Here is a 17,080-nt window from a genome sequence, read left to right on the forward strand (position 1 = left end):
AGGCCTATGCCCTCCCCAACCAAGAAGCAGGGGTGGTAGCACAGTCCTTCGTAGAAGGATTTGTATGTCGGCACGGGATTCCACAGGAGCTGCACACCGATCAGGGTCGAAATTTTGAAAGTCAATGACTAAAAGATGTGTGCAGACTCCTGTCAATTTGAAAAACCAGGACCACGCCCTTGCGGCCACAATCTGACGGGATGGTGGAAAGGTTCAATCGAACATTGATCCAACAACAGGCCTTGTTCACCACCACCCGTCAGGATGACTGGGACGAACATCTCCCGTACCTGTTGATGGCCTACCGAACTAGCCAGCACGGGGCCACCGCATGCAGTCCAGCGTTGCTTATGTATGGGCGGGAGTTACGGGCTCCCGCCGACTTGCTATGCGGTCCCGTGCCAGACACCACAGACACACCGCCGAGGGAGGGTTACGCACGTCACCTGGAGGAAGGCATGGAGCGGGTCCATGCCTTCGCCCGCCGCCAGCTCCATCTGGCGGGGGCCAAGATGAAGCGCAGGTACGACGACCGGAGCCAGGGGAGTCAATACGCTCCGGGGATGAAGATTTGGTTCTTTAATCCCCGGAGGCGGAAGGGAAGGTGCCCAAAACTCACCTCCCCCTGGCAAGGCCCAGGAGTCGTCCTGTCGCAAATCTGTGACGTGGTCATTAAGATCAAAATGGGGCCACGGACCCCCCCTCGGATCGTCCATGCCGACCGGATAAGACCTTATGCCGGCGAGCAGGCGCCCTCATGGATCGCCTCGGCAGGACCCAGTACCTCTTGCGACGGGGGCTCGTAGCGTCAGAGGACTGGGGGGATGGTAGTGAGAGATGCCCTGCTGTGGTGGGATGGCAACGCTGTCATCCCTCACAGAAGGGTGGGGCAAATGCGCAATAGTTTATGGGGTGGCTATGACAACCGAGCCAGGGAGGGCTTGGTTATATTGATAGGGATCTAGCAAAGATGACATTAGGTAACGTTAAGGTTTAGATAGTGACTGATACCTGTAGTGGGGACGCAGGTAGATTAGTGTGGATGATAGTGACGAGGGAGCGCAATAGTTTAAAGGGACGACTGGGAAGCGCAAGTTTCAGAGGGGAGTAGTTAGATGAGATGATGCTGTGTGAGGATTGAACAGGTGTGATTGCACAGGTGTGCAACTGAACAGGTGAATGGAGCAGTGTATGAGGGAGTAGTGGTGATTGCGTGTTGTGCTGACCAAAGGGTCCAGGAAGAAAGGAGGGTGCAGGTGGCACCAGGTGTGAGGGCACAGGTGTGCAACAACAGGTGTATGTGGCTGTGTGGAATAAATGGTAGTGTGGAATAAATGGAGTATTGAAATGGATGGTCGTGGAGTGAGTATGGTGGAAATTGTGGAGTGGAGTGGATGGTGCGAAGGTGTGAATGGGGGAAGAGTGGACCCCCATCACGGATACCCGGGGCGGGTAGTGTAAGTGTTAGGTAGAGGGTACAGGTAAATTGTGGTTGGATATTGGCATCTGTGGTGCGGGTGAAAGAATGGTCTTTGGATGGGTGCATTAGTGTTGTGGAAATGGCTGGGCGTGTAGCCTGTTAGTGTGTGTAGTTGGTTTGGGCACTCCACCACTGTGAGGATGTCGGCCAGGTGAGGCCGCAGGTGGGCTCTGGGAGCCGGTAGTAGTTGTTGCGGATGGGGCCCGAGGATCCGGAGGACGGACCCGGGTAGCCCAGTGCCAGAGGGCACCAGTGGGGTGACAGAGCCAGGAGAGGGCCTTCCCCAGTTAGTTAGGTTAGGGTGAGGAGCAGGTAAGCTCGGGTGGCAACTACAGTGGTGGAGGTGTGCAGGTGGGTAGACCTGCTGGGAGAGCTACACGTCGCAGCCCAGAAATTGTGCGAAGGCACCGGGAGATGAATCGGGGGAGTGAGACCCCAAATTGAGAAGCACCACAGTTTGGTCAATGGGAATTGGTTTTTAGAACCCATAGTGTAAGTGGCCAATGGATTGGCAGGGAAAGACCCCGGGTAGTGTAAAGTGTGTTAAAATCATTTAGAGGATAGTTAGGATGAATGATCTCCTCGCACCATCTGCATCCACTCACCTGAGGTGACAGGTACTCCGCACCATGCCATGTTTAATTATTTTTGATGCAAATGTTTGGATTGTGAGACGCATCATGACGTGGGTGTGACATTGTGCGTAATTCCATCTCTCCCTCCTTATGAGGATTGATGATGAATTGGTGATGGCAAATTTTGAAGTAGAGGGATTGTGGAGACGAATTTGGTATAGGGGAAATATGGGGAAGACGTGACATTAGTGACGAATTGGTAATGTGTAGATCTTGTACATATGGGGTAAGGGCAAGGGTAGTGTAGGTGACAGGGGGGTGACGTACGGTAGGGACGAGCTTCCTCACTTCGCCCTCCGTACGCATTTTGCCTTGCATTGCCTTAATGACGTGTACCCTTGTGACCTTACCCCTCGCTCAATTGTCTTTCTTTTGTCTCCCACATGACCTGTGCGCCATTGGGTGCCGAGGGGAGCGTGCGTGAGGTGGCCATTGTGCGCCCGAGATTCCCAGAACCAGCATGCATTGCGTTGATGTACCACTTTATGGACCGCTGTTCTGCGGCCAAGTACCACTTGATGGACCCCAGGTTCTGGGGCAGGGCACCTCTGTTGGAGACCGGCCATAGTGGCCAGGGAATCTTGCTTGCGGACCTCGGTAAGGTGGCACCTATGCCAAACAGGTGGACCACCCTTAGTTGGCCCCTGAGGCCCTAAATAAAAAAACGAACACAAGTTGTGCTTTTTTATATTTCCAAATAGGCCGCATGAAGCCAGAAGACGTCGGGAAGAACATCGGCCCAGCAGAGAAAGTGAAGACCACCACAGTTGTTTTGTTGTATTTATTAAGAACCATGGTGACTGCGCACCGAGTGGTGCTTTTGGTGCTTTGTGGTGCTTGTGGTGCTTTTGGTACTGGTGCATCGATGCAATGCGTGCTGTCTCCTCCCTCCCAACAGGAATTTCTTTTTCTTGTTCCCTAAGAAAGAAAAAAAAAAAAACACAGGTCCTGGGTTGCGTTGTAAATAAGAAATCACGTCACTGTAAATAATGCTCCCCACCGTAAATGTATAGTTTGAGAATAATTCCGTAATGCGGTTAGCTGTGGGCTTGAGTCTGTTAGACAGGGTGCAATGCAATAGGGGGACATACCTATTTGTGTTTTAAAATTGTCACACTCAGGGTCAGGTTAATTGTAGAGGGAATTACACCTACGTGTCACACTAAGTTAAAGTTTAGTAGGCCCGAGTACGGGCCTGAAGAAAGGTGGGTGCAGTGTAACGGTTTTGAGAAGTGTAACGGTTTTTTTGAGAAGTGTAACAATTTTGGAGGAAGTGTAACGAATGTGAAAACGTTACAATGTGAACGTTACAAAAGTATGGTAACACCCTGTTAATGTAAATAATGGTCGCAGCCGTCCTCCTAGTTAATTCCATGAAACCTACACGCAGGTCACGATATATCTTTTTAAATAGTGTATTTCCTTATTCCATGTAGGCTAAATCTGTGTTTCCCACTAGATTGACTTTGCATTGTATCAAACAAAATAAGAGTAGGCCCTTGCAATTTCCCCAAACATCTCCGCTCTCCAAAGTTCCTTTCAAAAGGGTGCGAGTTGTGTTCAATCCCGCAAGCCGCCATTGCCCATGTGCTAATCTCGGAGAAGAAAGGCGTGTCTCCACCTCGTCATAGAGGGGAGGAGTGAGCCAGAGGGTCGCATGGCCAATCAGCACCGCGGTGAGCGAACCGGTAGGCGTGCCCTCGCAGCCGGCGGCTTGATTCCGCCGCGAGTTATAAAAGCGACTGTAAGGGACTGCTTTACGAGATGGCCTGGGAGATGAGCAAAGAGGCGGCACCAAGAGGAGCGGTGAGATGCGTAACACTCCAAGCCAAAGAGGAGAGGTACTCGGCAAGGAAACCAGCTTTGGAGAGACGCGCTGAAAGGAGGGAGACGGCTCCACCAGAAGAAGAGCAGGTGTGCCGAACCAGCGCGTGACGTCTACAGCAGCGGATACGCGACGGAGGGTTTTCCCGCCAAAAACCGCGAGGAATTGAGAGCTGCTGCCTCCGACCTTGCCTCCCTCTCAAGCAATCCACCTCAAGCCCTACCTGCCTGCAATATCCCCTGTGTAAGTGTGAACGTCCTGTCCTACTCGTTGTCTTGGGATTAATAAATTGAATAGAATAAGTTAACGATTCACTGTGTGACTGCTTTTTCCATCCATTGCTTGTAAATAATTTTGGTCGTTCTTCTTTTTGCTTGTGTGTGTATAATAAATCTGTTCTTCCTCCGTACTCTGTCTTCCTCTTCTCTTTTCCTTCTCTTTCGGTCGCTTTAGAGGTTTCCCGATTGAATATCTGTGGGGCGATCTGGTCAACGTCGGGTGGAATCGGGCTAATCGGGGAGTAACTGTTCGGACGCAGTAATACACCACCGCTCGGTCAATATAACATCTAAAACCGCGTCTGTAACAGTATTAATGGCTCAATATCGGACATGTGTGTGACGAATGCAGAACGCACAGCTCCGTGTTGTTGTTGCGAGCCAGTGATGATATGTGCAAATGAGGGAAAAAAAATTACCAGAAACTATTGAAAAACATTGGATGTTCCCAGCTTCATATACCGGTCTAACATATATGCATCTGGCAAGACTGTGAAATATTGGTCCCAAAATGCTTTGCCTCCATTCCCTTGGAATTTCCTAACACAGTTAAGTACCCCATATTCACCAAGGCAGGTCCATACTTCCACTGGTATCTCATCAGGTCCCACTGATTTGTTAATTTTCATCCCTCTTAAGTCGGCTGTCTTGTCTAACGGCACTTTGTGGTGGAAATTAAATATTCCAGGAGTAGCCTTTAAAAATGAGTAGGCCAGTGAGTACACAGTTGAAATCCCAAATTTAATCTTCCTTGTCTAACCTTTTAATCGTTGCGATCCATCTTTGCCGTGAGGTTGTGATGAGGAATATAAAGAGAGAGTTTATCTTTGGTTGGAAAGTGCAGGTTTTAGGGTTAACTTTCCCCATCAAGCGAAGTTGGAATTTGTCCCATCAAGGCAAAATGTCCTTCCTGGTCAAGTCGATGGAGGAATCCTCACGGTGTACTTTTTGTGTGACTAGTAACACACATTGCACTGGTTTGTGTGGTGGAAATGAATATTGAGAAACTACATCTCAGGGATGGCAGAGCTTAGAAGTTTGCGCACTCACCTGTGAGCTGTCTTACCTAGGGGCGAATCTCGAGCCATTGTGTATGTACTCTCGAACACTTCAAGAACATATTTACCCTCGCCAGAGAAGAGCGTATTGCATTTGAGTCCGTTTGTCTGTCTGTCTGTCTGTTTGTCCGCACAGAATAAATATGATTTTCTCTGCAACTGTTGGTCCGATTGACAGGAAATTGTCACCATCGGTGCAACTCCACCTGTTTTATTTTTCAATGATAATTATGACGTCATAGGTCATGTGGTTCGGCCGCCATCTTGGAAAAACCGAAAAACATTGCACTTCTGTACCTCCGAAAGCGCTGAACAGAAAAAATTGAGACATGGTTCATTGTAAAGAACTCTTCATGGGGAATAAAATATGTTCATGATGTCATAGGTGCCTCCATTATGACGTCATAATTCGACAAGTACAAAACTTCATCTGATCAAGATTAAATTTCTTTAGCGTCATGTTGGCATACATGACGCTAAAGACCAGGCCAGTTTCCTGTCCGAATCCTGGCAAACCACTATTAAAGTGGTCACACGGCCCACCGGTTTAGATGCTCCGAGCAGGGCAGAGGGCCTATACGTCGCTCAACCAGGATATCTCAAAAAATTATGGACGGATTTGAACGAAACTTGGTGAACCGGTTGGGTGTGTAACAAGGACGAATCGATTCGATTTTGGTGAATATCTAAATATGGATTCGAACACAGGAGTTATTTAATTTTTTCGCTCTTTCACGAGCCTCGATCTTGTATACAAAAAAAAAAAAAAAAAAAAAAAAAGTGACTTCAATACTGAGAGATCGGGCGAAAAACGATTATACAACATGATATTTAAAAAAGTTATGGATGACTTATGTTACGAATCCGTAACAACACACACACGCACACCCACGCACATATATACACACACATACACACACACATACACATGTACACCCACACACATATACACATACACATGTACACCCACACACATCTACACGTACACCCAAACTTCTTCTTGGATTTGGATTCTTCCCAAGTGGTTTTCTGTATTCCTTTGATGTATATCTTTCATGTAACCTCTGTGAAGTCCTCCGCGCGAATTAAAAATCAGTCAATCATCTTCTGACGTTTGGACATTGATTCTTGAGTTTGTCAATTAGTTCAAGGCTAAATTATTCTTCAACAGGGTTTATAGATTACAGTCGATCTATGATCGGGTCTCAATAACATTGGGTTCATTTACCAAGTTTCTTGTGAAGAGATCGCCAAGTGGTTTAAGCATTTCAGCAAGCACTCCATTCAAAACCGTGAAGGAACGGCTGGCTTCGCAAGCGCTAGCGAGCAGCTTGGTAAAAGAGCACAACCTGAGCTTCTCCCTTTCAGTTTGTTTTTTTTTGTTTTTTGTATACAAGATCGAGGCTCGTGAAAGAGCAAACATTAATCACACAAAAAGTAGATCACAATCACACAGCCAAGACAACGCAGGAGTGACTCAGGGACAACTCTGTGAAGGTCCTTGAGTGGCCCAGCCAGAGCCCTGACTTGAACCCAATCGAACATCTCTGGAGAGACGTGAAAATGGCTGTCCACCAACGGTCCCCATCCAACCTGACAGAGCTTGAGAGGATCTGCAGAGAAGAATGGCAGAAAATCCCCAAATCCAGGTGTGCAAAGCTTGTCGCGTCATACCCAAGAAGACCCGAGGCTGCAATCGCTGCCAAAGGTGCTTCAACTAAGTAATGGGTTAAGGGTCTGAATACTTATGTCAATGTGATATTTCAGTTTTTTCTTTTCAATAAATTTGCAAAACTTTCTAAAATTCTGTTTTCTCTTTGTCATTATGGGGTATTGAGTGTAGATTGATGAGGGAAAAAGTTAATTTAAACGATTTCAGCATAAGGCTGCAACATAACAAAATGTGAAAAACGTCAAGGGGTCTGAATACTTTCTGAATGCACTGAATGTTCGTGTCTGCATTTCAGTAAAGTAAAGTGTTTGCCGTGTCAGCATTTTTAAAATTCCCAGAGAGCCCAGAGAGAGCTGGGGGAGCAAGGCCGGAGAGGAGTCGGTAGAAGACAGAAAGACCATCAACCTGCCTGCGGTGAGTGAATGAAAGGCCCTTTGGAGTTAGCGTCATCGCAGGAGATTCCAATTATTCTGAAAGCTATGTTTTCCACAGTGTGAAGCCGAGCTAGGTGTGAGGCAGGAGCACCGGCCCAGAGGGGGGGGAACAGTATTCCATTGAGCTGTGGATGAAAGCCTTGCATATGGTGAGGAGCTCAGGTGTGCCAAGGAAGGACTTCGCACGACGGAGGATGCCCAGTCAGCGACTGGCTTTGGAGGCCAGCTTGGAAATGTGGTTTCCCAAGAAAGATCACGGCAGATAGTGAGACCCAAAAGGTTGAGCGACAGAACTTCTTGGAGAGGATTGTTTAGAAAGCAGATGGGAGGGTTTTCCAGTCGGTCTTTTCGGAGAGACAAAGTAAGAGTGTGAGATTTGTCAGGATTGAAAGACAAGTTCCACTTGTTTGACCAGTCTGTGATTTTGTCCAGGTCTGCAGAGAGTGAGGAGGCTGCAGACTGCCGATCGGAGGGATGAGGAATGGAGCGGCAGAGAGTGGAGTCATCAGCAAAGAGATAGAGAGGATTTTCCAGAGAGTCGGAGAGATCATTGATGAATGAATGATTGATGAAGACCAGAAAAAGCACAGGGCCCAGAACACTGCCTTGGGGAACTCCAGCCTGAACAGGAGGAGGAGATGAGAGAAACCCATTCAGGGCCACACGTTGACTTCGACAAGAAAGGAGGTCCGCAAGCCATGTGTGGAGATTTCCATATATACCACAGGAGGAGATTTTGGTGACCAGAGCGGGGTGCCAGACCGTATTGAAGGCACGTGATATGTCAAGGGAGACAGCTCTAATTTCCCGTTTGGGATTGAGGACCTTCATCAATTGTTGAGACAGCAGAAGCAGCATGTCCAGAGTAGAATGACCTGGTCTGAAACCAAATTGATGGTCAGAGATCAAGCCATTGGAGAAGAGGAAAGATTTGATATCCAAAGCAATGATGGAATCCATGACTTTGCTGATAATTGGGAGAAGGCTGATTGGTCTGTCGTTGCAAGGATCTGGTTTTGCACATTTTTTGTGTAAAGTGGTGATGTTGGCTGATTTCCAAGCTGATGGCAGATGACCTTGAGCAAAAGAGAGGGGGAAGAGAACATAGAAAGGGTGAGATAAAGCGGCAGAGCAGGATTTTAGGACCCGTGGGCTGATTCCGTCAGGTCCAGTTGCAGAATCAGAGTCGAGGGTTGACAGGACTGAGAGAGCAGAGGGAGAAATGTTGGAGAAAAGCGAGAAGAAAACAAAGAGACCAACAAGCTAAACTGGGATGCAGAAGGAACAAAGTCTGTGATAAGAGGGAAAAACTATTATTTGATTTGTTATTTGATTTTATTATTTGATATGTTACATTTGTCAGATGTTCAAGGAAGAAAGGCAGAAAGGCAGTTCAAGGAAGAAAGGCAGAAAGGCAGTTCAAGGAAGAAAGGCAGTTCAAGGAAGAAAGGTGTGACATGTTCATACGGGGCCCCCAAGGCTGCTGAGGTGTCACTTGGGCCTCGCAAGGCCGCTGAGGGGTCGCAAGAAGCACCCGATGATCAGGTGTCACACGGGGCCCCCAAGGCTGCTGAGGTGTCACTTTGGCCCCGCAAGGTCGCTGAGGTGTCGCAAGGAGCACCCGATGATGCTGGTGTTCACCACGAGGTCCCCAAGGCCGCTGAGGTGGTGCACGAAGCACCTGATGGTGGTGGTGTTCACCATAAGGTCCCCAAAACCGCTGAGGTGGCGCACGAAGCACCTGATGATGGTGGTGTTCAGGACGAGGCCGCTGAGGTGTCGCAAGGAGCACCCGATGATGCTGGTGTTCAGCACGGGCCCCAAAAGGAGGCTGAGGTGTCGCAAGGAGCACCGGATGATGAGGTTCAGCACAAGGTCCCCAAAGCTGCTGAGGTGTTGCAAGGAGCACCCAATGACGATGAGGTTCAGCACGAGGTCCCCACAGCTGCTGAGGTGGCGCACGAAGCACCTGATGATGGTGGTGTTCAGGACGGGGCCGCTGAGGTGTCGCAAGGAGCACCCGATGATGATGAGGTTCAGCACGAGGTCCCCACGGCTGCTGAGGTGGCGCACGAAGCACCTGATGATGGTGGTGTTCAGGACGGGGCCGCTGAGGTGTCGCAAGGAGCACCCGATGATGCTGGTGTTCAGCACGGGGCCCACAAGGAGGCTGAGGTGTCGCAAGGAGCACCCGATGATGATGAGGTTCAGCACGAGGTCCCCAAGGCTGCTGAGGTGTTGCAAGGAGCACCCGATGAATGATGAGGTTCAGCACGGGGTCCGCAAGGCACGGGGTATGAACATGTTCGATGATGTGCACTGTGGAAAGCATATCATTTGTTTTGTAAGTTACAAATAAGGTGTTAATTAAATTCATAATTTTAGCCAAAGTTTGCATTCTCGTATCTCTGAATCATGTTGATATGAAGAAAAGAATAATGAAGTTGCTGACGGTGAAGAGTGAAGAGAATGACAGCAGGACCATTAAGACTTCACCCCTAAACTATTGAAAAGTATGAATGTTATGAAAACAAGTAAATATTAAAAGGAAACCTGCAATAGGACTGCAACACTTTTTTTTCGAGATGTGTTCCGACCCTCGGTCGCTGTCCTCGTGCCAGGTGAAAATGCACTTCACAGAAACATAGCCAGAGTGGGTCGAACAGGAATCTTCAGGCTCGCCTGAAAGTTACTTTACCCCTCGACAGCAAAGCATTCGTTCTTAGTGACTCCAGAAATGCTACACAAGATATTGTAAGTCCTGCACAATATAAACTGCATATTAAAAGAGTTTAAGAAGGAATGCTTTCCTGGGGAAGGGAAAAGTGACTCAGGCCATCTTGTACATTGAAGTTGATGACGTCACGGATGAAGACTAAACTTCTCGTGGTCGAACCAACGCACAAAAAGAAGGCGATTATGTGAATGAACAAAACCACAAATACTTGAGGTTGTCTGGAGGTGACATCGTGGCGGACAAGGTGCAGGGTAATAAAGTTATGAATTTAAATGATGATGATATTAAATTACATCAATGGAATGTTTTAAAGTATCAAAGTCTCATTCAAGAGGTTTGATTTCAGTATTTCCTTTGGACAATCTGTAATGGAAGGTTTCTGTTTATATGTGAGGTGCAAAAAAGTACAATGAATGAGATACTCAAAATAGTCCAATAAAAAAGCAACATTCATTTATTTTTCAATTAACAAAGATACTGAAGGACTGAAGGAGAAGATGAACAAGTGGAAGTGGTGGTGGTGTTTAACCGCGTATGGAGACAAAAGGTCTGAAGGTGAATATCGGAAAAACGAAGGTGATGGCAAGTGGTAAAGCATGTGGTGAGGTGGAAAGAACTGGGAAGTGGCCGTGTGCTGTGTGCAGGAAGGGTGTCGGAGTGAACTCCATTCAATGTACAATGTGCGCTGAGCGGGTTCATCAAAAATGTAGTGGTCTGAGAGGGTCATTAACCAGTGTGGCAGCTACATTCAAGTGTAAGGTGTGCACAGAGGGAGCTGCAGATGGAGGAAATGTTGAGTTGGATCTTGGAGACGGCATGAAGCTGGAAGGTGTGAAAACATTTTGCTACCTCGAAGACATGCTGAATGGAGAAGGTGGATCAGACTCGGCAACGGTTGCTGGAGTGAGATGTGTATGGAAGAAGTTTTGGGAACTGAGTGGCGTGCTGACGAGGAGGGGAGTGTCGTTGAAGCTGAAGGGAAAGGTGTATGCTGCATGTGTGAGAAGTGTTATTATGGGAGCGAGACATGGGTAATGAACGTAGAGCAGCAACGAAGACTGGAAATGCGAATGGTTCGGTGGATGTGCGGAGTATCGTTGAGAGAGAGGAAGACAAATGATGAATTGTGAAAGATGATGGGAATAGAGCCTGTGATTGATGCTGTGAAGAGGAACAGGTTGAGATGGTTTGGACGTGTGTTGAGGAAGGATGCAAGTGACTGATTGAGAAGGAATGAATGTGGAAGGAAGTAGAGGACGGGGAAGACCGAGAAAGACTTGGCTAAAGATGGTCGAAGAAGATATGCGGGCAAAGGGGTTAAGAAGGGGAGATGCAGAAAATAGGGCAAAATGGAGAGATTGTCATGGGGATCGCAAGGCTAACCGCCGCCCGAGCAGAGAAAATGGCCTTAGAATGCCTATTGTTGTTGTTGTAACAAAGATATATATAATTGTGAAGAAAATAAAACTTTGTCTTTCAAACTTTATATCCTTATTTATGGAAAATGATGTTGACATTTATTAGACCATTGTGAGCACCTCATTTGTGGAATCGTCGGAATGTCCCTTGTATAAAACTTGTGAAAATTGCAATCTCTGTGAAATGGAAGACAATGATTTCCAAGATAGATCCAAGGGAACAAATCATGATGTCTGTATGCTGACTTAAAATGTAACCCAGTGCGACCTGCCGCATGGGGAGGGTTGTCGGCGACTAAACTGACACACCTCACTGGCTTTGCTCGTGGGGAGGGTAGGTGTGACACCCTGCCAGGTCCAAAAACAACACCTGGCAAAGGGCAGATGAGCTCCAGTAGAGAGCCAACGACCATCCAGCAAGTAGATGGTGTCTCCTAAAAAACACCCATGCGGTTTGGACAGGTTCAAGTCATACCAAAGACTTAAAAAATGGTACGTGCTGCTTCCTTGCTTGAAAAGGATGGAGCATGGACAATTCCCATTGGTGGGCATCCTGGGGAGGGGGAAATTCCTCTTGAGGAAATGCCCCGTTGAGAACGGTGAGAAATGCGGAGCCATTGTTATGATGTCGCTGGTACCCAGAGTATCCCTGGAAGTGACGGAAGTTCCCCCAAGCTCACTGGCTGTTTTCTTTGTCTCGTCAATGTGTCCGTGTGTGTGTGTGTGTGTGTGTGTGTGTGTGTGTGTGTGTGTGTGTGTGTGTGTGTGTGTGTGTGTGTGTGTGTGTGTGTGTGTGTGTGTGTGTGTGTGTGTGTGTGTGTGTGTGTGTGTGTGTGTTTCCATGACAAGCCACAGCCCAAGTATTTTTTTTAAAATTATGGTCGTTGTAAAAGAAGGCTGTAGTACCTTTCAAACGTGTAAGTTTCGAAGGAGTACACGTGAACTGTTTCACCCAAGTGTCCCTCATTATCTCCTGTAAAACATAAGAACTTCCATGTGAGATAGAAATATGAACACCACCAGGAAATACCTTTTTCCTGGAAAGCACATGATCAACAGCCACAGTGTCGTGAAATATGCTTCATGAAGAAAATCAAATAGCTGGAAACAGTTTGGACCTTCTACCTTTCCAGTGAGTCGGCTTCCACGCAGGACGCAAATCATTTCGGTGAGAACAGATCTGCAGGTAACACTGAAGCCGATCATGTTGCCTGGTATTTCCTGCAGAGAAAACAAATACATTTCTTGAAAAATCTGAAAGTTATCAGAACGTAATAATGTAACATGTATGTACATGTATAAACAAGATATTCTAGTTTTGTATTTCTAATTAATTTTCTGAAATTTTAAGAATTTGTTTTTCACTTGGAAGTGCTGGGTTCCGATGTGTCAATAAAGGTGGAAAAGTCTCATTTTGTGTTGACTGGTGCACGCGTTCACGATGGGAGCGGCAGGAAGGGTCATTACCTGCGCCACCAAAGGTGAATGGAGGTTATGTTTTCACCCATATCTGTATGTCCGTTTGTGAACAAAATATCTCAAAAGGTTATGGACAGATTCGGACGAAATTTTGCAGAGAGGGAGAGTATGTGACAAATACTAAATAATTAGATTTTGGTGAAGATCCGGATCCGCATCCGGCTAGTACAATTTTTCAAGCAATTCTTCACCATTGGCAGATTCGGCCAAAAACGAAACATCGCAGGATATCTCAAAAAGTTTTGGGTGGATGATTTTGATTGAACGTGATTCTGTATTGTGATTTTCTGGTGTACTCCGGGATACAAAACGTAAACTATTCACAATGAGTCGCTTCGTGACGGGAATATAAAGCGAGCGGGTTGGGGAAGAGGAGGAAGGGAGGGAGAGGGGGCAAGAGAGGCTGGAGCAGGAGGAGGGACAGAGGAGGAGGGGAGGGGGGAAGGGAGTGGAGTGGGAGGAGGTGCGAAGAAGGGAGGGTGGAAGGGGAAAGAGGAAGAGAGGAGGGAGGATGGAGCGAGGAAGCAGGGGGAGGGGAGTTACTATATCGTACAAAAAATGTTCATCAATGGAAAAATGGGTACGTGAAAACAAAAAGGCAGCTCTGTCTACTATAACGCCATGGCTTGCAAAAGCAGCCTGAATAGTGGTTACTAAGTGGTGGTTCACCTCGTTAATCATATTCAAAGTAGACAACTCTTGTATGGTGCTGTTCTCTATTGCGTTCTCATCTTGTGTAATACTGCGCATTGTTATTTGCATATTCTGTATCTATTATCTTATTCTAATATCTACCATCGCTTTCTTTGTCTTGCAGATTGATTGTTCATCGTTGTTGCTAATAAACCTGCATTCAATTGATACATTCTTGTTTATGAACAATCAACTCATCTGAAGATGCCTGCTGCAGTCTGCCCCTTCCCGAGCTGTGTCTACGTTACTGACAGCACTGACAATGCCGTTGCTGCTATCCAGCTCTCCATACACGCCATGACTCACACGTCCATTGCACCAGCCAAACCGGACAAAGTCAGCCGTCCTCGTATCCAAACCGGCGGTACCAGCGAAGATTGGCAATATTTCACCAGAAGATGGGATGGTTACAAGGCAGCGACCCAGATAATCGGCAATGATGTTCGCGTTCAACTCCTTGAATGTTGTGATGATAACCTACGACGTGACCTCCACCGCAGCAACCCACGCATTGAAATCAAGGACGAGGCAGCTATACTACAACCCATTCGGTCCCTTGCTGTCCGAGAGGAGAATACTATGGTGTCCCGCGTAAACCTCCACAACATGCGACAGGACCGAGAAGAACCAATTCGTACCTACGCAGCCCGTCTGGCTGGTCAAGCTGAGATCTGCAAGTTTTCTGTTGTATGCTCATGCAATCCCCCTACTGATGTCAACTACACCAAGGACATGGTTCGTGATGACCTATGTCGGGGACTCGCCGATCAAGATATACAACAGGACATTCTCGGCGATCAAAATCAGAACATGAGCTTGGAGGAAGTTCTCATTTTCGTCGAGGCCAAGGAAGCAGGGAAACGTTCCCAGAATGCCTTGCTCGATAGTGAAGGCGCTCATGGCGCAAGCCAATACAAAAACTGGAAGAACAAAAGAGCCCTGATCACTACCGACAAGCAGGCGGCCATTTGTAGTTATTGCGGCAAAACTGGTCATGGCAAACAGCCGAACATCGACCAAAGGCGTCAATTCTGCAATGCCTACGGGAAAACATGCAGTAAATGCGCCACTCGCGGCCATTTTGCACATGTCTGCCGGGGAGGCACGAAAAAGGCGGACAACAAACCTACGGACAAATCAATGGATGCTTATGTTGTGGAAGAAAGCAGCCAGGTCCACGATCTCCTCTGCTCTGTCACGGAACGAGAAACGGCCATTTGGAAGCCGCAAATTAAAAGGGCCATGGCCACCTTGTCAACTCCACTACACCTCGACCACCATATATTTGACCACCTCTCTGGCTGGACCAAGAACAAGTCTCAACCACAGCCGTACATAGAACTCATAGCACGGATCGATAAGGAAGCTTATGACCATTTTGGCCAGCCACTGTCATCCCGACCAAAATCGGCCAGGCTCCAGGCCATGGCCGACACTGGCTGTCAAAGCTGCCTCACAGGACTTAATATTTTCCACAAACTCGGGCTGCGTAATGAAGACCTGTTACCTGTCAACCTGAAGATGAATGCTGTTAACAGTGGAAGGGTCTGGATTATCGGCGCCATGCTCCTACACCTGTCTGGTCGCACAGCCAATGGCGACATTATTGAAACCCGACAAATCTGCTACATCTCACCTGACACACGGAACATGTATCTCAGTCGTGAAGCATGCGTCGATCTAGGCCTCGTGTCTAGTAGCTTCCCAACCATTGGCGAATCCAACACAGTTGGTGCTGCAGTGGCAGCAGTTATCGATGCAAATTGTAACTGCCCGGAAAGATCGCTTCCCCCTACACTGCCTACATCTATCCCATTTCCGGCCACTGACGAGAACCGAGAGAGGCTGGAGAAATGGCTACTGGAGTACTACAAAAGCAGCACATTCAATGTCTGCGAACACCAGCCACTACCCCACATGGAAGGTCCGCCTCTCACACTGATGGTTGACCCCGAGGCAACACCAAAAGCGGTGCACACCCCAGTGCCTGTCCCCTTACACTGGCAGGCAGAAGTCAAGGCTGGTATCGATCGCGACATCAGGTTAGGGGTTCTGGAACCGGTGCCAATTGGTGAACCAGTGACATGGTGCAGCAGAATGGTCGTCTGTCCAAAGAAGGATGGGACCCCACGGAGGACAGTTGATCTGCAACCACTGAATGCGCACTGCACACGTGAGACCCACCACACCCAGTCACCCTTCCATCAAGCAATGGCGGTGCCACATAACACCAAAAAGACGGTAACAGACGCCTGGAATGGCTATCACAGCGTTCCAATCAGAGAATGTGACCGCCATCTGACAACGTTCATCACACCATGGGGCCGATACCGTTACTGCACCACTCCCCAAGGTTACATCGCTTCAGGTGATGGATACTCCAGACGATTTGACGAAATTGTATCGGACTTCAAAAACAAGTCCAAATGTATTGATGATACCATCATGTGGAGCGACACATTGGAAGAGAGCTTTTTTCAGACATGCAACTGGCTCGACCTGTGCGGCCGTAATGGGATTACGCAAAATCCGACGAAATTCCATTTTGGTCAGGACACGGTCGAATTCGCTCGATTCGAGATCACCATGGACAGTGTACGACCATGCCAAAGGTATCTCCAAGCGATACAGGACTTCCCCACACCAAAAACAATTACTGACATTCGCTCCTGGTTTGGGCTAGTCAATCAGGTAACATACTGCTTCAGCATGACCGAGAGGATGCGACCTTTTCGGGACCTCCTAAAACCATGCACCCCCTTCTACTGGGATGCAACACTACAATCCCTATTCGAAGAATCAAAACGACTCATCATATCTGAAGTCGCAAATGGGGTCCGGATCTTTGACAAGGAACGGACAACATGTCTCGCAACTGACTGGTCGAAGGATGGGATTGGCTTCTGGCTCCTCCAAAAACACTGCAGATGCCCTGGTGAAACCCCACAGTGCTGCCCCGATGGCTGGAAAATCACCCTTGCTGGAGGCCGCTTCACCCATGCAGCGGAGTCGCGCTATGCTCCGATAGAGGGTGAAGCTCTAGCAGTGGCGGACAGCCTGGAAAAAGTAAAGTATTTTGTGTTGGGATGCAAGAACCTGATTATTGCCGTCGATCACAAGCCCTTAATCAAACTTCTTGGCGACAGACGATTAGAGGACATCCATAACACGCGGCTTGCCAACTTGAAAGAAAGGACCCTAGCATATCGTTTCCGAATTATCCACATCCCGGGAAAACGACACTGCGTACCAGATGCGATTTCACGACATCCGTCGGGTGCCAGACCATCGGAACGACTGCCACTGGTGGATGACATTTCCTCCATTATGGATGTGGCCACATCGACTACACTAAGACAGCACACCTTGAC

The sequence above is a fragment of the Myxine glutinosa genome, chromosome 14 (genome assembly GCF_964187855.1).
Source record: "Myxine glutinosa chromosome 14, kmMyxGlut1.1, whole genome shotgun sequence".
NCBI classification, from domain to species: Eukaryota; Metazoa; Chordata; class Myxini; order Myxiniformes; family Myxinidae; genus Myxine; species Myxine glutinosa.